The following is a 23,406-nucleotide window of genomic DNA, read 5'->3' as shown; positions in this document are numbered from 1 at the left end:
TGTTAGAGACATAGGGCTAGATTTATGAAGCCCCTACGGCAGCAAGTTCTCATAAGAACTTGCTCGCCGTGATTTATCAAGCAGCGGTCAAGAGACCGCTGCTTCCCTACGCTCTTCGCCACCTCTAAACTAGCGAAATTCAATCTCCTCGGTCGAGTCCGACTGAGGAGATTGACAGCTCCTGCCCGCGCGTGATTGGCTGTGCGCGGGCAGGGGGCGGGATTGCACGCGAGTGCAAAATTGCACTCGTGTGTAATGCCAAATACCTGCGGGTAATTTCGCCCCGCCACAGGCGAGCTGAGGCGTACAGGGGCGCGTATACACGCCCCTGTACGCCTCAGCTATAATAAATCTAGCCCATAGCATTATTGTATAAAAAATTAGCAAATCTAGGCAAGTATCCCTGCTTGCCTTTCCCCAGTACTACTCTGTATACATTGTTACCAATGCACCAGGGAACTCTGGGTACGATATGCAAATTAGATATACAATATCTCACACTTTTTGCTTCCAAGTACCATTTTAAACACAGCAACCCCCTTTATGGGGTGGATGTAGCAAAAACAAAAAAAACACTTCTGTACAACCGTTTCGAGTTTATTAACTCTCATCAGCAGTAGATAGGTTTAATACGCTGCTTGGTGAAACTTATTTCCAGATTTGCATAATATGGCAAATCAAACAGTTGTGACTGTCTAATGCAAATCAAATAGTGGCGGCTCTGTTTAGAAAATGACTCTGCATGCCATAGCAAATCAATCAGTGGTGGCTCTTCATGTCAAATCAAACTGGTGGATCTGCATGGTAAGTCGTGGCTTTGAATGACATAGCTATTCAAACAGTGGTGACTTTGCAAGACATAGCAAATCAAACAGTATTGACAAAGCAATTTAAACAGTTGTATTTCTCCACAGAAAAAAAATCAATGGTGGATCTGGATTGCAAATTAAACAGTGGTGGCTATGCATGACGTAGCAACAGTGGTGACTCTGCATGACGTAGCAACAGTGGTGACTCTGCATGACTTATCAACAGTGGTGACTCTGCATGACGTATCAACAGTGGTGACTCTGCATGACGTAAGCAACAGTGGTTACTCTGCATGACGTAAGCAACAGTGGTTACTCTGCATGACGTATCAACAGTGGTGACTCTGCATGACGTAGCAACAGTGGTTACTCTGCATGACGTAGCAACAGTGGTGACTCTGCATGACGTAAGCAACAGTGGTTACTCTGCATGACGTAGCAACAGTGGTGACTCTGCATGACGTAGCAACAGTGGCTACTCTGCATGACGTAGCAACAGTGGTTACTCTGCATGACGTAGCAACAGTGGTGACTCTGCATGACGTAGCAACAGTGGTGACTCTGCATGACGTAGCAACAGTGGTTACTCTGCATGACGTAGCAACAGTGGTTACTCTGCATGACGTAAGCAACAGTGGTGACTCTGCATGGCAGATTAAACAGTTGCGGCTGTGCATGACATGAAAAATCAATGAGTGGTGGCTCTGCATGGTAAATAGATAAGTGACTAGGAGGGCTAAGTAGCAGCCAGCAATTTTAAATAGAGGGCTCAGCAAAGGCTGCACATGGGTTGTGAGACTTGTCACTTGGTACAGAGAAGCTGCAGAACACATGATTAATTTCCCCTAGCAGATTGAGGCTGCAGTATTTACTGCCAGCCAGAAGGTCTCAATTGCAAGATCAATGCTGCGGCGTGTGGCTCCCTCTCTGCTGGGCAGTCATGTTCCTGCTCTTCATTATATCCATACTAGTTGCTCAGGTTTTAGTCACTGTGAGATTAATACGGAGAATTCAGACATGGACTCTTTACATATGTGCTGTCATGGGATAGTAAAGCCAGTCCCGGAATGGATCCTGAGGTTGGGAAGTGACTGTTACATTTACACTGCCGAGCATGGAGGGTAAAAATGTGACAAATCTAGATGTTAAAGCAAGATCAGGGTCGGTTCAGGCCAGAGGTCAGAGCAGAGGTCAAAGCAGAATCAGAATCCAAAGACTAAACAACATCCAAGCTAAGGTGAGAATCTTGTGAGCAGAAAACAGTATTGAATAAGAATCTAAAGGCAGTGTCCAGAAACCTTGCAGGATCAGAAGCAGCAATTGATAAGGACTTGAACAGTGCACCCAGGAATAGGCCTATAAACAGGCGCTATCAGAGGAAACTGGACCTCTTAAAGAGTGTGGCGGCGGAGTGCACACTAACCTGACATCACAGTAGTGCGACACCCGGAAGCAGCCGATACATTACATTTCTAATGTAACATTTAATATAACTAATACTATTCAGAAGTTTTATAGCTCATGTGTAGTGATGTCGCGAATTGTTCTAGTTCCCGGCGAACATAGCATGTTCGCGTTCGCCGCGGCGGGCGAACATATGCGATGTTCGATCCGCCCCCTATTCGTCATCATAGAGTAATACTTTGACCCTGTACCTCACAGTCAGCAGGCACATTCCAGCCAATCAGCAGCAGACCCTCCCTCCCAGACCCTCCTACCTCCTGGACAGCATCCATTTTAGATTCATTCGGAAGCTGCATTGTTAGTGAGAGGAGAGACAGTGTAGCTGCTGCTGATTTAGTAGGGAAATCGATAGCTAGGCTAGTGTATTCAGTGTCCACTACAGTCCTGAAGGACTCATCTGATCTCTGCTGTAAGGACAGCACCCCAAAAAGCCCTGTTTTTTTTTTTTTTTCCCTGTGTAATCTAATTGCAGTTGCCTGCCTGCCAGCGTGTTTGTCAGGCTCCCAGCGTATACTGTGCCCACTTGCCCAGTGCCACCACTCATATCTGGTGTAACAGTAGTTTAAAAAAACAACACTTTTTTGACTGTGTTAAATAATAGCAGTCAGTTTCCTTCACATGTGTGCTTTAAGTGCCTGCCTGCAAGGGCACAGTGTCACCCCAGTGCAACTCATATCTGGTGTAACAGTAGTGTAGATTTAAAAAAACAACAACACTTTTTTGACTGTGTTAAATAATAGCAGTCAGTTTCCTTCACAGGTGTACGTTTCAGTGCCTGCCTGCCAGGGCACAGTGTCACCCCAGTGCAACTCATATCTGGTGTAACAGTAGTGTAGATTTAAAAAAACAACACTTTTTTGACTGTGTTAAATAATAGCAGTCAGTTTCCTTCACACGTGTGCGTTTAAGTGCCTGCCTGCCAGGGCACAGTGTCACCCCAGTGCAACTCATATCTGGTGTAACAGTAGTGTAGATTTAAAAAAAAAAAAAAAACACTTTTTTGACTGTGTTAAGTAATAGCAGTCAGTTTCCTTCACACGTGTGCGTTTAAGTGCCTGCCTGCCAGGGCACAGTGTCACCCCAGTGCAACTCATATCTGGTGTAACAGTAGTGTAGATTTAAAAAAAAAAAAACACTTTTTTGACTGTGTTAAGTAATAGCAGTCAGTTTCCTTCACACGTGTGCGTTTCAGTGCCTGCCTGCCAGGGCACAGTGTCACCCCAGTGCAACTCATATCTGGTGTAACAGTAGTGTAGATTTAAAAAAACAAAACACTTTTTTGACTGTGTTAAATAATAGCAGTCAGTTTCCTTCACACGTGTGCGTTTCAGTGCCTGCCTGCCAGGGCACAGTGTCACCCCAGTGCAACTCATATCTTGTGTAACAGTAGTGTACATACCTGATGTTTTAAAGCATGTTATTCCAAACAATTTAGGAATGTTAGGTGATTTATGCCCTTTATGGATTAAAACCAGACTCTGCATCAACTACGTAATTTTACATGGGAGTTTTGCCATGGATCCCCCTCCGGCATGCCACAGTCCAGGTGTTAGTCCCCTTGAAACAACTTTTCCATCACTATTGTGGCCAGAAAGAGTCCCTGTGGGTTTTAAAATTTGCCTGCCTATTGAAGTCTATGGTGGTTCGCCCAGTTCGCCCGTTCGCGAACAGTTTTGGAAGTTTGCGTCCGCCGTTCGTGAAGCAAAATTTTAGGTTTGCGACATCACTACTCATGTGGTAGTGAATTTAGTAAATTGATACATAATAGATACAAATATATCACTTTGAATGTTTCTATTTAGTATATTGCATAATTTCAATATTCCTTTTAAAGAAAGCACTAGAAATACTATTACATTCAAAGAATGTTAAAATTGTGTGCAAACTTTCGAAATAAGAAACAAACGAATGTGTTATTTTTTTTTTCCATTTATCGAATGTTGCTAAATATATGCCCATCCCTATTTGGAATGTAAAATATAACTACTTTCAGGTTAGCACTGTTGGTCTAACGCAGTGTCGGATTAGTGCGAGAGGGATAAGTGTTAGGCTTCTTTTCAGTTCTCACACTTCACTGAAGTCTAAGGGGAGAAGTTAGCTCAGTCGCAATATTCAAAGTCACGTGCAAACATTTTACTTTCAACTTGTAATACACGTGTTAACCCGTGTGCGTTATAAGTTTACTTCTGGCAGTATTTGCATGCGAACATAAGCACTAAATAGCGTGCCACTTGTAATCTGGCCCTCAGTGTTTAATAGCTTTTTATTGTTGTCTTTGAAACATAACCTAGATCATACAGTAACTATGCAGAACCTATATTTATAAATATCTTAAAAATAAACACAGAGGAAAGTTTTTCATGTATTTTAACCACTTATGGAATCAGTTTTTCGGCGTTATTAATGAAGCATTGGCAATAATCTCTAATAATCGTGTTGGTTCTAGTGTTGTTTGTTCTTGGCACATGCTACTTAGCTTGTTCATAAAAACAAAAACGGAGCTCTTGGATAACAAACCATTTTATTGTTGGTTTCAGACTTGCTCATATGAACGTTCATGCAGAATAGAAGTAATTTTACTCACTGCATACAAAGTGGCTGTGTTATTATGTGAAAACAATCTCAGAATCGCATTTTCTGTTGATGTCACTTTCTTATTTTAGCTAAGTTTTCCAGTGAACAGAACACAAACAAAACATACAGTAGAAACCAGCAAAAATTAGACTTCTTAAATGATCCATTTTACTTGCTGTAGTGTATAAAATTGTTTGCAAACAGATCATTTACCTTTATTTTGTCATTTAAAATAGCTGTGTTTACCCGTTGAATCATTACACAACCACCACCTATACTGAAAATATGAATACAGCAGTATTCTCTGTAGATAAGTTATGCAAACAGTGGAACACTGAGAGTGTTTTGTATCTGAAATTACTGATTTATCTCATTGACCCTCAAGACATAATTAGTATATAAATACCTAACTATTAGACTGTGTGTGTAGAGATAGAGATAACACAAGCAGGTCTGATTTTCCTGAAACTTCAGCCTATTTAAATGGACATTTCCATTAGAACAATAGATGATTGTTTTAATGAGAAAAAAACAACTATTTCAAATACAAAAATAAATATGAAGGAATAATGTCCCATAATTGAATACTCTGCAGCAACAAGTTACTTGGTACACATGAAGAGAAAATAAAGTTTACAGAATGGTGTCCCTTTAACATCTGTGAAGGCAAACTCTGAAGGCCAGAACCTCTCCCTGTGATGTAGATGTAAACAAAGAACTGGCACTCATACTCAGACTCACTGTTTACATTGGAGTTGTAGGTGAAACCAGTGAAGACGGCAGGCACATGTGCACCTTATCTTCCTGTCTGACATAGGATGAGAGTGTAAATTCTGAAGAAAGTCTAGAGTGGGAGGAATCAATGCCACTACATTACAGCAAGGTGATTGAACAGGGCAAAGGCACAGATGTTATCAGCAGGATAATGAGCATTTTTTATGCAGTTCTTATTAGGTACAGAATGCAGAGCAAAACTAAAACTCACATTCTTTATCTTCACTTTGTATATAGATTGACCACAGGTTAAAAATAGATTACATGTTCCCTGATACAGAAGGCTTATTCAGTTTTAGATAAGGCTTTTGGAAAGGCAGACTGATACGTTTACAGAAATTGTCTCTCAGTTGTATGTTACAAGACGTTTTATTTGTTCATTTATTCCACTGTGTCATGACCAAATATTTCCTATTTGTATCTTAATTTTAAATATCTTAAGTAATGGGCAGTTAAAAAGAAATAGAGGTAAAGAATAAATAAAGTGAAAATTCAGATCCAAGGCTTTTAATAGTTCTGTGAAGAAATGGCTCTAAGAGCTGGTTTTAATAGCCACCTGCTCAATATTCAGCAGTTTTTAATTTAAACATTCCATTACTAATAAAAACAGAACGCTGTATGCTCCACTGTTAAATCTTATGTTTTCAGATCTATCAAATCGCTTCATCTACAAGACGCTGGTGCTGCAGCCTGCTGAGTGCTGGATAGAGATCATTCGAAAACCCTACAGTAACTGCTAATGATAGGGAGATGCGGACAAAAACCTTCCCGGATTGCAGTTTGTAAAATATATTCCTAGTGGTGCTGTCATATGTATTTGTTAGAGGCAAGATATGTAATTAGACATTTTAACAAGAACTCTAACCAGACTGAAATAGATTTTAAAGGGTTAGAAAAGACAATATTAAACTTGCTTGAGTCAGATAGAGCATTTAATATTAAGACACTTTAACCCCTTAGTGACCAGAGCACTTTTCCATTTTCTGTCCGTTTGGGACCAAGGCTATTTTTACATTTTTGCGGTGTTTGTGTTTAGCTGTAATTTTCTTCTTACTCATTTACTGTACCCACACATATTATATACCGTTTTTCTCGCCATTAAATGGACTTTCTAAAGATACCATTATTTTCATCATATCTTATAATTTACTATAAAAAAAATGATAAAATATGAGGAAAAATGGAAAAAAACACACTTTTTCTAACTTTGACCCCCAAAATCTGTTACATATCTAAAACCACCAAAAAACACCCATGCTAAATAGTTTCTAAATTTTGTCCTGAGTTTAGAAATACCCAATGTTTACATGTTCTTTGCTTTTTTTGCAAGTTATAGGGCCATAAATACAAGTAGCACTTTGCTATTTCCAAACCATTTTTTTCCAAAATTAGCGCTAGTCACATTAGAACACTGATATCTTTCAGGAATACCTGAATATCCCTTGACATTTATATATTTTTTTTTAGTAGACATCCCAAAGTATTGATCTAGGCCAATTTTGGTATATTTCATGCCACCATTTCACCGCCAAATGCGATCAAATACAAAAAATTGTTCACTTTTTCACAAATTTTTTCACAAACTTTAGGTTTCTCACTGAAATTATTTACAAACAACTTGTGCAATTATGGCATAAATGGTTGTAAATTCTTCTCTGGGATCCCCTTTGTTCAGAAATAGCACACATATATGGCTTTGGCGTTGCTTTTTGGTAATTAGAAGGCCGCTAAATGCCACTGCGCACCACAAGTGTATCATGCCCAGCAGTTAAGGGGTTAATTAGGGAGCTTTTAGGGAGCTTGTAGGGTTAATTTTAGCTTTAGTGTAGTGTAGTAGACAACCCCAAGTATTGATCTAGGCACATTTTGGTATATTTCATGCCACCATTTCACCGCCAAATGCGATCAAATTAAAAAAAACGTAAAATTTTTCACAATTTTAGGTTTCTCACTGAAATCATTTACAAACAGCTTGTACAATTATGGCACAAATGGTTGTAAATGCTTGTCTGGGATCCCCTTTGTTCAGAAATAGCAGACATATATGACTTTGGCGTTGCTTTCTGGTAATTAGAAGGCCACTAAATCCTGTTGCGCCTCACACGTGTATTATGGCTAGCAGTGAAAGGGTTAATTAGGGAGTTTGTAGTGAGCTTGCAGGGTTAATTTTAGCTTTAGTGTAGAGATCAGCCTCCCATCTGACACATCCCACCCCCTGATCCCTCCCAAACAGCTCCCTTCCCTCCCCCACCCCACAATTGTCCCCGCCATCTTAAGTACTGGCAGAAAGTCTGCCAGTACTAAAATAAAAGGGTTTTAAAAAAAAAATGAATTTTTTTTTTAGCATATTTACATATGCTACTGTGTAGGATCCCCCCCTTAGCCCCCAACCTCCCTGATCCCCCCCAAAACTGCTCTCTAACCCTCCACTCTGCCTTATTGGGGGCCATCTTGGGTACTGGCAGCTGTCTGCCAGTACCCAGTTTACAATAAAAAGTGTTTTTTTTTCTCTTTGTTTTTTTTTTTCTGTAGTGTAGCTTCCCCCCCCCCCCCACCCACAGACAAACCCCCACCACTTTGCTGATTATTTTATTTTTCGATTTACTTAATCTTTTTTATTTGCACATTTTCTGCAGTGTAGCGGTTCCCACCCGCTCCCTCCCCGTGCACGCGCCCGCCCCCACCCTCCCGTGCACGCGCGCGCGCCCGTGCGCGCCCCCAGCCACCCCCGCCCACGATCCCGCCCCCCTTCACTTCCACAGGGCCATCGATGGCCGCCACCCGCCTCCCGGTCCGGCTCCCACCCACCAACTCAGGTAGCCACCGATCTCCGGTGCAGAGAGGGCCACAGAGTGGCTCTCTCTGCACCGGATTACTTAAAAAGGTTATTGCAGGATGCCTCCATATCGAGGCATCACTGCAATAACCGGAAAGCAGCTGGAAGCGAGCAGGATCGCTTCCAGCTGCTTTCCACACTGAGGACGTGCAGGGTACGTTCTCAGGCATTAACTGCCTTTTTTCTGAGGACGTACCCTGCACGTCCTCAGTCGTTAAGGGGTTAAAATTCACTTCTATTTTCAAATATATATACATATATTCTACACTACTGGGAGCTAGCTGGTGATTGGTGGTTACACGCATTTGCCTCTCTTTATTGGCTCACAAGATGTGTTTAGCTAGCTCACAGTAGTGCATTGCTTCTCCTTCAGAAAAGGATACCTAGAGAATGAAGCAAAATTGATAATAAAAGTAAATTGGAAAGTTGATTAAGACTGTATTCTCTGTCTGAATCATAAAAGAAAACATTTGGGTTTCATGTGCCTGTAACAAAAATATCATTTTTAGTATCTATTTGTATATAAAGGATTGGTTGCAAAATATAAAGTATGAAGCTTTTACTGAGCGCTGAAAAGAAGAGGGTTTCTAAAGTAAGGTGAGGTGTAACACAACATTCCGACAACAATAACAATAGAAAAAATAGACAGGGCTGAAACAATATTGTGCAATAAAAATAGAGCATATTTATTAAAACATAAAAGGCTAGATTACAAGTTGGGCGCAAAATATTGCTTCCACGAAAGCAATATGTGCGCTCAACTGAGTTATACCAGCACACGCAAATGTGTGCTGGTATTACAAGTGAGGTGCAATGCGATCTTGCGTTCACATTGCATGTAAGCTTTGCGCTCACAAGCGCGCTTCCATAGGCTCCAATGGGAGCCTTGTTCTCATGCCATGAGACACAGCATGAGAACTAGCACAGCCAAGAGGGTAAGTTGCGCAGCAATGGGCAGCAAATATAAATATATATGTATATAAGCATATATAGGTATATATTTATAGCGAAAACACAGTTCCCATAGACCGCAATGTAAAGGCACTTTTGAGTGAAGGTTTTTTTCTAACACCTCAGACCCACCACTTTAAACCCTTAAAAATGGCTTTGTGCAGTTAATTTAAAAAAATAAAAAAATGCTGATTTTTTTTATTTTACTAAACTACACCACAATAAATGTAGGGACCAATTCGAGGAAATTTAGAAAATTAACTAGAAATCTGATCTCTGGTTAATTTTCTGAGCGTTAATTGTTACCGCTTGTAATGGCTGGATATTAATTGCGCTCCCGTAAACGGGCGAATTTGCACGTTTGCAGGCATGCTATAAATTAGCTCTCCACTTGTAATCTAGGCCATATTATGTAAAAACAATATTGCAATGTAATAAAATACATGAAAACAAGGATACTTGCATAAAGTTGAAGATCCACGAACATAGTTAGTCCACTCTCCTAAATCTGGCCAGACTATATGACGAACACATCTCATTCTCAGATTGGACATTGGTAATTTGTGGAGTCCCCCAGGGATCAGTACAGGGCACTGTTCTTTTTAATATTTTTATTAAGGACTTGGAGCAAGGATTAAATAACAACATCTCTTTTTGCTTATAATACTAAATTGTGTAAGGTCATTAGGTCAGTGCAGGAAAAAAATGCTTTGCAAGGGGATTTACAAAAACTGGAAGAATAGGCTGGTAATTGGAAAATGAGATGTAATACTGGAAAATGTAAGGTTCTACATTTTGGAAGTAAGCAGGCAACCTATTAAATAAATGGAACTAGACAGCAAAACAGAGAAGGAAAGGGATTTGGGCGTACTTATAGAGAACAAGCTAAAGATGGGTGCACAATGCATAGCAGCGGCCTCTAAGGCTAATAAGATACTAAAATGTATTAAAAGAGGCATTGATCCAAGGGAGGAAAGCATCATTTACTCACTATAAAAACCCCTGCAAGCGAAGTTCTGGTAACCAATCTCAAAAAAGTCATGGCAGAGTTAGAAAAAGTTCAGAGAAGGGCCACAAAACTAATAAGGGGAATTGGAGAATTGTAGAATTTAAACTAAAGGTGCTTAAGAGGTGAAATGATTACTGTATATAAATATATTCAAGGCCCATATACAAAGTTAGCTCTGTTTATTCCAAGGAAATTGTTTGTGACAAGAGGTCACAATTTAAGGCTAGGGGAAAGGAGATAAAGGGGCCTATTTATAAATATGCGAGCGGACATGATATGCTGTTGGCATTTATCATTACACAGGAAGTGCTTGTGCAATGCCGCCCCCCGCAGATTCATGGCCAATCGGCCGTTAGCAGGGGGTGTCAATCAGCCCGATCATATTGATTGATGTCCGCAGCCTCAGAGCAGGCGGACAAGTTATGGAGCAGCGGTCTTTAGACCGCTGCTTTATAACTGCTGTTTCCAGCGAGCCTGAAGGCTCGCACAGAAACAGGGGTATCAAGCTCCATTCGGAGTTTGATAATTCGGCCCCATAATCTCCAGCAATGTAAACATGTTTTCACTGAAAGAGCAATCAAATTGTGGAACCCATTGCCTAAGGGGATAGTAAATGACAATACCTTATATACATTTAAATATGGCTTAGAAACATTTCTGGCTAGAAACATAATTCAGGGATATGATTCCTGGTATTAAATGGGTCACCTTTTTATTGGGATTCAATTAAACTCAATTGGAGCTTTTTTATTGTAAATCATATAAGATCTGTATAGGTTGAACTCAATGGACTTCTGTATTCTTTCAATCTCATCTACTATGTTACTATGTTATATAGTAAATCATCTCACCTTAAACAACATTAAATAACTTAAAAATATATAGATTTTATTCAAGGGGTTATTACATAGATCTTATACCAATAAATTGATCTAAAATATCATAAAAATGTGTTAAACATAATATCTCTAATTTTCATAAATAAAACGAGCAATAAAAAAAAAACAATAGCATAATAGCTTGTTCTATGGCTAGTTACCACCCTACAAGCATCCTCTTTTTGATCAATATGTGCCTTTCACATAGAAGAACATTCCTGTAGCATATCTTGTTCAGAAAGGGATTGCCTGGTATTTCAGTGCTGGACTGCACTGTTAAGTCAGGATCAGACTGATATGCTACAGGAAAGTTATTCTTTGTGAAAGGCACATGTTGAGCAAAAAGAGGCTGCTTCTTGGGTGGTAACTAGCCATAGAATAAGCTATTATCAGACATCCTAACCTGAAAGAACTCATTTCAGGAAGGTGCACCCCCCCTTCAACCACACCCCCCCCCAACCCCCCCCCCCCCCTCAACCGCCCCACCAACCATTCCCCATGTCCCAATTCAGAATTCCTCAGTGCTCTGACTATGAAATAGTTGAAAATGTTATCACAAAGAGTATGTGGGGGGAAAAAACACCCATCTAAAGATAAGATGAACCTTCCATGTATAAATATCTATATCAAGCTATATAGCTATATAGCTATTAAGTATGGGAGTCTGGCACAATATACAGTATTGCAGTCTGCACAATATACAGCATGGCAGTCTGCACAATATACAGCATGGCAGTCTGCACAATATACAGCATGGGAGTCTGGCACAATATACAGCATGGGAGTCTGGCACAATATACAGCATGGGAGTCTGGCACAATATACAGCATGGCAGTCTGGCACAATATACAGCATGGGAGTCTGGCACAATATACAGCATGGGAGTCTGGCACAATATACAGCATGGCAGTCTGCACAATATACAGCATGGTAGTCTGGCACAATATACAGCATGGTAGTCTGGCACAATATACAACATGGTAGTCTGGCACAATATACAGCATGGGAGTCTGCACAATATACAGCATGGGAGTCTGCACAATATACAGCATGGGAGTCTGGCACAATATACAGCATGGGAGTCTGCACAATATACAGCATGGCAGTCTGGCACAATATACATTATGGGAGTCTGGCACAATATACAGCATGGGAGTCTGGCACAATATAGGACGTTATAGGAGCTTAAAAGGAAAATCTGCTAGGTTTCGGAATAGCTTTTTTCCAAGAGCCATTACTTTGCTAAATAATAATTTTTAAAAATCTTCTCTTATGCTCATTTTTTCTTTTAACTTTTTATCTTTTTATCCTTCTATCCTTTATGATTGGATTTTTTATTTATAACAGAGAAAGTGCTAAATTAATGGTTTTAACTTAATCTAATTGACTATTCTGTTAATGGTCTTTTTCACTTCACCTTTATTATATACAACTCCATCACACACATAATACAAAATTCACATGTGATTTATAAAAAACACACAATTCACTATATATACATAATGCAAATATACACATGTGTGATCAAGATGAACAACTTTTTATATTGTATTTTGTACACACATATATATCCCTTTGTATGGAACTGATTTTTTTGCACTTGCACTTTATTACACTTGCATTTGTGTTTATTCTTGTGGTATAGAATTTTTTTGCACGAGTCACTTGATCTTTTTTGTCTATTAGTTTTACCTTTTACCATTATAAGTACTATCTGTGTATGGGATTGGTTAGATTTTCAATTACAATTTTGTTGTCTCTGTATTTTTACTTTGTACAATGACAATAAACGAATCTAATCTAATCTAATCTAAAAATATACAGCATGGGAGTCTGGCATAATATACAGTATGGGAGTCTGCACATCTCACCTGTAGCAGGTCTGCTATTTCTTGCACCATACTAGAGATCAGGAAAGGGGAGAAAGTCCAGAGATGAACCCAGTAACTATTTACATTGAGCTATAACGGAACAGTGACACCTACAGGTAAAAATGAAATTTGATTTTCTCTGGCACTGCTCTTTCTGGGATCTTGTGTTTAATTTGCGGGTGTCAGGAAACCACTATTTCAATGCGGGAGACTCCTGGAACTTCTGGGAGAGTTGGGATGTCTGTATTATGCTAATGTTCATTCCCAGGTTGAGCGCTTCTCTCTTTTTATTTATGCAAATTAGGACCCTTAGGGAAGTCTCCCTAAAGGTGATGCGGGAAGCCAGACGTGGACCCGTTGCTCAGTGTGCCTAGAGGGATATGGCTGCACCTCACTGACGAGGCACACAATAGGCCGAAACGTACATCTGGGGTTTTGCCGTTTCTCTTGTTCAAAGAGGGATTGCCTGGTATTTTGGGGCTGGACTGCACTGTTAAGTCAGGATCAGACTGATATGCTACAGTATAGTTCTTCTCTGTGAAAGGCACATGTTGAGTAAACAGAGGATGCTTCTTGGGTGGTAACTAGCCATAGAACAAGCTGTCATGAGATGCAGGACATATGCAGGACACAGCAATGATGGTACAACTCTATTTTATTACAGAGCATAGAAACATACATCTAGTCAGGTTGATTTCACTAACTAACTGCGACACAGACTACCGGACCTAAGCCCCGCCCCCAAACTAGTGACATCACATCCTGCTCTCATTACATCTTCCCCTTTTTCAAAGGCGAAGCATACATTTGAATATAACAAATAACAAGGTATACGAACAGAGTATACAACAACATTTTTTTTCGAACAATATATAAACAAATTGGTTCAGAAAATATAAACACATAAATTACATCCTGACTTGGACATCGGGGTAGACTACCATAGTCCACAGTGACCATGGGATTATTCTGCCCATACTTCCGGTCACTGTTCTAGCTAAAGTCAGTCCCTATATCAGGCCGGAACTTTCACCACTCCTCCGCTTGATGTAACTTTGCATGAACTGTCCTCTGATACAGAAGATGGTGAATAAGAGTCCGCTGGAGGCAGAGATGTATCCCCACTGTGATCTTGCTGGGGGGAAGGCACCTCTCTTAGAACAGGGGATCCCACCGGCGGTGGTACTGAGGCATCCCGTTTCAGACTCTCAGGTACAGGCTGAAGATGTCTTCGGTTACGGAGTGTCACCGTCCCTCCCTCAGTAAGGACTGTATAAGACCTTGGTTCTGGAGAGCGGCCAACTACCGTAGCAGGCGTCTTCCATTTCTTCTCATCATCCAGTTTAATTCTGACAGTTTGCCCCGCATTCAGTTCCTGTAAGGGCCTGACAGAATGTCTCCTGTCGTAGAAGAAACGATAACCCTTTTTGGCCTCTTCATCCCTCCTAAGGACTTCGTCCCGAGGAACAGGGCCAGGCAGCTTGAAGACACCCACTGAGGGTAAAGTGGTGCGAATCTGGCGTCCTAGCATCAGCTGTGCCGGGCTAAACCCGGTGGCTTGAATGGGCGTCGCCCTGTATGACAAGAGGGCTAGGTACAGCTCAGATTGCTTTAGAATGAATTTTGTTGTTTGAACTGCCCTTTCAGCCATTCCGTTGGCCTGCGGATAATGTGGACTTGACGTGGAATGTACAAAGTCATATTCCCTGCTGAAAGCACTGAACTCTGTAGAAGCGAACTGCATACCATTATCACTCACTAGCTCCATTGGAATGCCCCACTGGGCGAACAAGCTCTTCAGGCGAATGATAACGGCTTGACTTGTGATATCATTCAGGGGTGCAATTTCCAAATACCTGGAATAGTAGTCAATCACAACAAGGAACTTTTTCCCGTTCAGTTCACACAAATCAGCAGCTATTTTCTGCCACGGCCCCGCAGGCAGCGGAGTAGAAATCAAGGGCTCCCTTCTCTGAGTAGGCCGGCGTTCCCGGCAAAAGGCACATTTAGACACGTGATTTGCAATGTCGGAGCTAGTCCCAGGCCACCACACAGCTGTAGCTGCCCTTTCTCTGCACTTTGTAATGCCTAAATGGCCAGGAGGATTCTTCAGCAGCAGCCTGGATAGTGTATCCGCCACAACCAGTTGTTTCCCCGGCACATGCACTGCCTGAATATTGAACCTGAGCAGTCTCATTAAAAGTCTCTGGCATCTTAAGGGTGTTTTGTCGATATCATAAGAGTTGATTAGAGGGACTAGCGGTTTGTGGTCAGTTTCCAGACTAAATTTCTCCAAACCCACTAGATAACGCTGAAAGCGCTCACAGGCCCAAACTGCAGCCGGGCACTCTTTCTCAATTTTGAGCGTATTTTGACTCCGCAGCCATCAGTGTGCGGGAACAGTAGGCGATGGGCTGTAGTTTATTTTCATTTAACTGCAGTAATTTACAAGGCCCAATATCTGTCTCAGCTCAAGTACATCAGAAGGACTTTCATCTGTTCAATTGCACAAATTTTCTCGGGGGCTGGCTTGATGCCATCCCCATTGATGATATGCCCAAAATAACATAATTCAGTTTTCCTAAAATGGCATTTTTCTTTATTCAGCTTCAGCCCAGACTCTTTGATAGCCTGTAGCACACAACTTAAACGCTGATCATGCTCCTCCACTGTAGACCCATACACTAGAATGTCGTCCATGACGACCGCTGTGCCCACGTGGTCACTCAGGAGAGAACTCATTTCCCTTTGAAAGATTTCCGGAGCAGAGGATATTTCAAAGGGGAGTCTGCAGAAGCAGAACCGACCTACCGGTGTGATAAAGGTAGTCAGTTTGCGGCACTTTGGATCCAGGGGGATCTGCCAAAAGCCGCTAGAAGCGTCTAATGTGGAAAAGAACTTCGCCCCAGCCAACTTTGGAGCTATATCTTCTAATGTCGGCAGCACAAATCTCTCTCTCTTCACTGCCTCATTCAACCTGTTCAGGTCCACACAGATGCGCACCTTTCCATTTTTCTTTGCAACCGGAACAATGGGGGCACACCAGTCAGTTGCTGCAACAACCTCTTCAATAACCCCCATAGACTTCATGCGCATAAGCTCCTTCTCCACTTGAGGCATGAGCGGGAACGGAATTCTACGGGGAGTAGAAATACTGTATGGGACTGCGTCACTTTTAAGTGCTATACGAACTGGCTTGCAATTCAGTAGGCCCAATTCGCCAAACATATCTTCGGAGATCTCATTTACTCTGGCCACGAGGGCCCAAATCACAGGCTGCTTTTCTGCTCAATAAATTGCTAACACACTGGCCTCGAATCACATGCACCCACATAGTGAACTTTCTTTGCTTGTACTAACAGCTGGCAAGAAATTTCCCCGCACAATCAATGCGGCCACCAGGACTATGGACGTTTGTAGTAACCTTCGCCAGCTGGGGCTGTCGAGGCAGGTTCATAAATGCAGCAAAAGACATTACAGTGATATCTGCTCCTGTGTCAATCTTAAAATCAACTTTGGCTCCCATTACAGTAAAAGTAACTCTCCAATCTTCCTCTGAGCTTGGCCGTTGCACAACGGACCCCACAAAAGACACTTCCTGACCATCCAGGTCACTGTCCACCTGCATCTCCTTAATGTATTCAGTTTTACACACCACTTCAAAATGGCCCATTCTGTTACATTTTCTGCATCTTTTATCTCTGATCATGGGCACAATAGCACCGTGTGCATCGGGCATGCTGCGCCCATCCACTTCTAGGCCTTTCCATTATTTTAGATCTACTGCTCACACTGTGCCTTTCACTAGCAGTTTTGTTGGACTGTTGCACTTCATCCACAATACTCTCAGACCTCAGATCAGCACTTTGCTTTTTCACCAGTTCACTCTGGCGGGCCATCCTAATAGCCCCATCTAATGTTAAATCAGGCTCTAACTACAGCTTCAGTGAGACTTCAGCATCTGCAATTCCAATAACTATTCTGTCTCTGATTTGCTCTTCTTTAGCAACACCAAACTCACAGAATTCAGTTAGTTCATACAGGCTGCGCACAAATTACTCCACAGATTCTCCCACACGCTGATTACGTTTGTGAAAACAAGCTCTCTCATGAATCACATTTCTTTTGGGCAAAAAGTGGGCACTGAGTTTTTCCATAACTATATCAAAGTTAAATTCTTCCCCTTCTTGGAAAGTAAAAGCATTGAACAGTGGCTCCACATCTTTCCCCATAGAGTATAAAAGAGAATTAACTTGTACATCACCACTCTCCTTGTTCAGTTTGGAAGCAATCCTGAAGCGCTGAAACCGCTGACGCCATGTGGGCCAAGCTGCAGGCTGAGAGAAGTCAAAAGGCTCAGGTGGGGTAAACGTTGACATTGTCATCGATCAGGAACAGAAGTGCAGGCCAGAACTTCTGACACCATGTCATGAGATGCAGGACATATGCAGGACACAGCAATGATGGTACAACTCTATTTTATTACAGAGCATAGAAACATATATCTAGTCAGGTTGATTTCACTAACTAACTGCGACACAGACTACCGGACCTAAGCCCCGCCCCCAAAATAGTGACATCACATCCTGCTCTCATCACACAAGCTATTATGTTAATGTTCATTCCCAGGTTAAGCGCTTCTCTGTTTTTATTTATGCAAATTAGGACCCTTAGGGAAGTCTCCCTAAGGGTGATGCGGGAAGCCAGACGTGGACCCGTTGCTCAGTGTGCCTAGAGGGAAATGGCTGCACCTCACTGACAAGGCCCACAATAGGCCGAAGCGTACGTCTGGGGTTTTGCCGTTTCTCTTGTTCAAAGAGGGATTGCCTGGTATATTTCGGGGCTGCCTGGTATTTGCGCCGCCACCCCCCCTCCCAGTTATATATTGGACACCTTGAAACCCTAAATAAGATACAGCTAGATTACAAGTTATGGTGTTATGGCTGCTCGCTAATTTTGTGTACATTATTTTCATTGCTCACCTTTCATAGCGCTGCTATTACAGGTTTTGAAAAACCCAGCTTGCGCAGGCGATATGGTGGCGTTGAGCTCCATACCTCACCCAAATACAAGCGCTGCTTTGACGTGCTTGTGCACGATTTCCCCATAGACATCAATGGTGAGAGTCGGCTAAAAAAATGCCTAACACCTGCAATCGCGGAATGAAAAGCTCCGTAACGCAGCCCCATTGATGTCTATGGGGAAAGAAAAAGTTACGTTTAAACCCTAACATAAAAACTACGTCTAAACACCCCTAATCTGCCGCCCCCGACATCGCCTCCACCTACATTACAGTTATTAACCCCTAATCTGCCACCCCCAACATCGCCGCCACCTACATTACAGTTATTAACCCCTAATCTGCTGGCCTTAACATCGCCACCACCTATATTAGTTTTTAACCCCAAATCTGCCACCCCCAACATCGCCGCCTCCTACATTACAGTTATTAACCCCTAATCTGCCGCCCCCTACATTACAGTTATTAATCCCTAATCTGCCGCTCCTAATGTCGCCGCCACTATACTATAGTTATTAACCCCTAAACCTCTGGCCTCCCACTAACACTAACACTACATAAATACATTAACTCCTAAACCTAACCCTAACCCTAACGTAACCCTAACATAAAGACTTCTGCCGGCTTCGATGAGGACTTCTGCCCGCTTGGATGAAGACTTCTGCCGGCTGGATGAGGATAGATGTCCGGTCTTCGAAAACTGTAAGTGGATCGTCAGGGGTTAGTGTTAGGTTGTTTTAAGGGTTTATTGGGTGGGTTTTATTTTTAGTTTAGGGTTTAGGCAATGCCCATCCAAATGCCCTTTTCAGGGCAAATGTTAGCTTAGGTTTATTTAGATAGGTTTTTATTTGGGGGGTTTGGTTGTGTGGGTGGTGGGTTTTACTGTTGGGGGTTGTTTGTATTTTTTTTTTACAGGTAAAAGAGCTGATTTCTTTGGGGCAATGCCCCGCAAAAGGCCCTTTTAAGGGCCATTGGCATTTAGTGTAGGCTAGGTTTTTTTTTATTTTGGGGAGCTTTTTTATTTTGATAGGGCTATTAGATTAGGAGTAATTAGTTTTTATTTTTGATCATTTGTTTTTTTATTTTGTGTAATTTAGTGTTTATTTTTTTTTGTAATTTAGATAATTGTATTTGATTAATTTAATTTAATGTATTTTATTGTAATGTTAGTTTTTAGTGTAAGGCAGGTTAGGTTTTAATTTACAGGTAAGTTTGTATTTATTTTAACTAGGTAGCTAGTAAATAGTTAATAACTATTTAATAACTAGTCTACCCAGTTAAAATAAATACAAACTTACCTGTGAAATAAAAATAAAACCTAAGATAGCTACAATATAACTATTAGTTATATTGTAGCTAGCTTACGGCTAGATTACGAGTTGTGCGTTAGGGTAAAAAAGCAGCGTTAAGAGGTTCTAACGCTGCTTTTTTATGCCCACTGGTATTACGAGTCTTGAAGGTTTAGGTGTACCGCACACTTCTTTGGCCTTACCGCAAAACGACTTACGTAAACTTTGTAAAGTCTTTTTTCTATTGGACTTCCATAGCGCTGATATTACGAGTCTGTCCTGGGAGGCCAAAAAGTGAGCGGTACACCCTACCCTGTCAAGCGTCCTAACGCATTTAAAAGTCAGTAGTTATGAGTTTTATGGTACAATGCCGTAGCATAAAACTCATAACTAAAGTGCTAAAAAGTACACTAACACCCATAAACTACCAATTAACCCCTAAACTGAGGCCCTCCCGCATCGCAAATACTGAAATAAAAATTTTAACCCCTAATCTGCCGCTCCGGACACCGCCGCCACCTACATTATATGTATGAACCCGCTAATCTACTGACCCCAACATCGCCGACACCTACATTATATTTATTAACCCCTAATCTGCCGTCCCCAATGTCGCCGCCACCTACCTACACTTATTACCCCTAATCTGCTGCCCCCAATGTCGCTGCCACTATAATAAACATATTAACCCCTAAACCGCCACACTCCCGCCTCGCAAACATTAGTTAAATATTATTAACCCCTAATCTGCCGGTCCTAACATCGCCACCACTATATTAAAGTTATTAACCCCTAAACCTAAGTCTAACCCTAAACCTAGAAGAAAAGGAGGAGTGTGAGGTGGCGCATACGGCTAACTGTCTATGAAAATTCAAATTGGCTCTACTAATATCGATACCATAAAATTGAGTAAGGTTATACTTTTATTGCAAAGTTACCAGTGGTCCATTAGTATTTAATTAAAAACACACACGAGAAAATACATAAATCAAATAAAATATTTATTAAAAATATCTGTGTAGGTTTGTGTATATTCAGTTATAAGATCAATGATAAGAGGTAATTTTCTATGCAAATTAATATTTATACGATAATGTGGAGAAGCAAATACACATAAAAAAATGTAAAGGTCCAAACACGACTTTACAAATACTTATTGGTGGCAATGTGCTATTTAATTAGCTACCAAATAGTAATGTTAATTGATACAAACAAAGATTTTAAGTAAGAGTACTATATAGTAATCAAGCAGATAAAAAATATATCACTAGACACATTGTGGCTCCTAAAAAATTATTTAAAAAAAGATTAAAAAAAATAAAAAAAAAACGGAAAACTGAAAAAAAGCTGCAGCGAAAAAATTTAAAAAAATAACACAGAAAAAGAGTAACCATGAAAAAAAAAAATATATGTGGCCTTAAAATGTCAGAATGTCTCTAAAATCCCACGTAGGTCCTTATATCTTAAAGTTGCATATATTATTTTAGTTGTTACAGTGCATTTGATAGATGGAATAAGGAATTTCAGTTCGATAATGATATGTGCTTTGCATGAAAATCCTCATAGTATTTATGCAGCAGGAGCGTGCTTATTTAAAACAAGATATACTGAAATCCCTTAAGGCAATGTTACAAAGTTATTGTCTCCATCAAAATCGGCTGGTGTTGCCCAGGTAATACTCGCTTAAATAAAAGAAGCATATTTAGCCCTATTTTGAGCTTATTTTTAATGAATTTCTGAAGGTCTCTTTCTCTAGAGTGTTTATAGGATAAATCTTTCCCATTATATATATTGTTGTATTTTTAGACGTAAGGAAGTATAGAATCTCTTACCCTGCCTTGCCTTGTCGGGCTTATTCAGCTTGTGGCGGCGTCTTCAGACTCTTTGCCGGAAACAGCTGGACTTCATGGGAACCAATCCTTAGGCTAATCTCTGTGAGGATAGCAGGTGTAGGATTCGCCCTTTACCGATGATCCACTTCAAAGAGGGCTCCTATCGTCCGGTGAGACAATTTTGAAACTCACAAAGGGACGGTCCTGGGTGCGCCGATGCTCACGTTAACTGGCCAGTTAGTTTTAGAGTTATGAGCTGGAGCTGGTTATCTTCTACGCGTTTCGGCTGCTGAAGCATAAGCCTTTATCAAGTATACCAGATCCGGCTTCTCTTAGGTACATAAAGGGTTTCCTGTTAACCCTTAATTATCTGTATTGAAATGTACTTATGATGTTCACGCTGACACTTAGTAACAACTCACTTCAGCCTTAAGTTTATATAAAGAGAGGTATCGTTGAATAGTTCATATTTTCATATTTTGCTATTTTTAATCATATCATGCAGATATTCAGTGTTCGTGATTTAGGAAACCACCAGACGCTGCAGTCTATAAATTGATTATCTAAAACTTTTAGTCCATTGTCAAATGTATTAGAATGCATACAAATTATAGATAAAATCTTATGTGAGAACATAGAATTTCTTGTAAAATTATATATATATATATATATAATCCCAAAAATATTATTTTATATAGATATATAAAGGAAAAAATAAAATTAAAAAAGGAAAAAAATAAAGAAAAAAAATAAAGGAAAAAATAAATGTTCAAAAATAAGGAACTGAGGAAAAAAAAAAAAAAAAAGTAAAATTTGGAAAAAATATATATAAAAAATGTATTATTAAAAATGAACAAATCAAAGGATAAAAAATGAAAAAATATATTAAAAAATATAAGTATGTTTATTGTACTGAAAAAGAGCCTGTGTCTAATTATATTAAGCCACAGAATGTCTAGTGAGCTTTTACATATTAGAGTGACCCTAATCACATATTCTTATCTCCTACATACATTCTAAGATATTTAAATGTTACAGAGTTAAGATTCTCTCTATCAACTTTCTTATAAATAATAATAAAAAGAATCTATGGAATTCATTCATTCAATACTATATTATATGTACAAAAGACCAAACCCTAAACCCTAAACCTAACAGCCCCTAACTTAAATATAATTTAAATAAATCTAAATCTAAATTACTATCATTAACTAAATTATTCCAATTTAAAACTAAATACTTACCTGTAAAATAAACCATAAAATAGCTACAATATAACTAATAGTTACATTGTAGCTAGCTTAGGATTTCTTTTTATTTTACAGGCAAGTTTGTATTTATTTTAACTAGGTAGAATAGTTATTAAATAGTTATTAAATATTTAATAACTACCTAGTTAAAATAAAGACAAATTTACCTGTAAAATAAAACCTAACCTAAGTTACACTAACACCTAACACTACACTACAATTAAATAAATTAACTAAATTAAATACAATTACCTACATTAAATTAAATTAGCTAAAGTACAAACCCCCCCCACTAAATTACAGAATTACTTGGATGATGTCACTTAAAGGTACCTTCATTCTGTTTTAGTCGTCAGATGAAGAGGATGCTCTGTGTCGGATGTCTTGAAGATGGACCCGCTCCGCGCCGGATGGATGAAGATAGAAGATGCCGTCTGGATGAAGACTTCTGCTGGTCTGGAGGACCAATTTGTCCGGCTTGGATGAAGACTTCTCCCGGTAAGTTGATCTTCAGGGGGTTAGTGTTAGGTTTGTTAAGGGTGTATTGGGTGGGTTTATTTTTTAGGTTAGGGTTTGGGCAATGCCCATCCAAATGCCCTTTTCAGGGCAATGGGGAGCTTAGGTTTTTTTAGCTAGTATTTTATTTGGGGGGTTGGTTGTGTGGGTGGTGGGTTTTACTGTTGGGGGGTTGTTTGTATTTTTTTTACAGGTAAAAGAGCTGATTACTTTGGGGCAATGTCCCACAAAAGTCCCTTTTAAGGGCTATTGGTAGTTTAGTTTAGGCAAGGTTTTTTTTTTGGGGGGGGGGGGCTATTAGATTAGGTGTAATTAGTTTAAATTTCTGTCATT

The sequence above is a fragment of the Bombina bombina genome, chromosome 10 (assembly GCF_027579735.1).
Source record: "Bombina bombina isolate aBomBom1 chromosome 10, aBomBom1.pri, whole genome shotgun sequence".
In the NCBI taxonomy this organism is placed as follows: domain Eukaryota; kingdom Metazoa; phylum Chordata; class Amphibia; order Anura; family Bombinatoridae; genus Bombina; species Bombina bombina.
Note: the sequence above shows the minus strand (reverse complement) of the source record.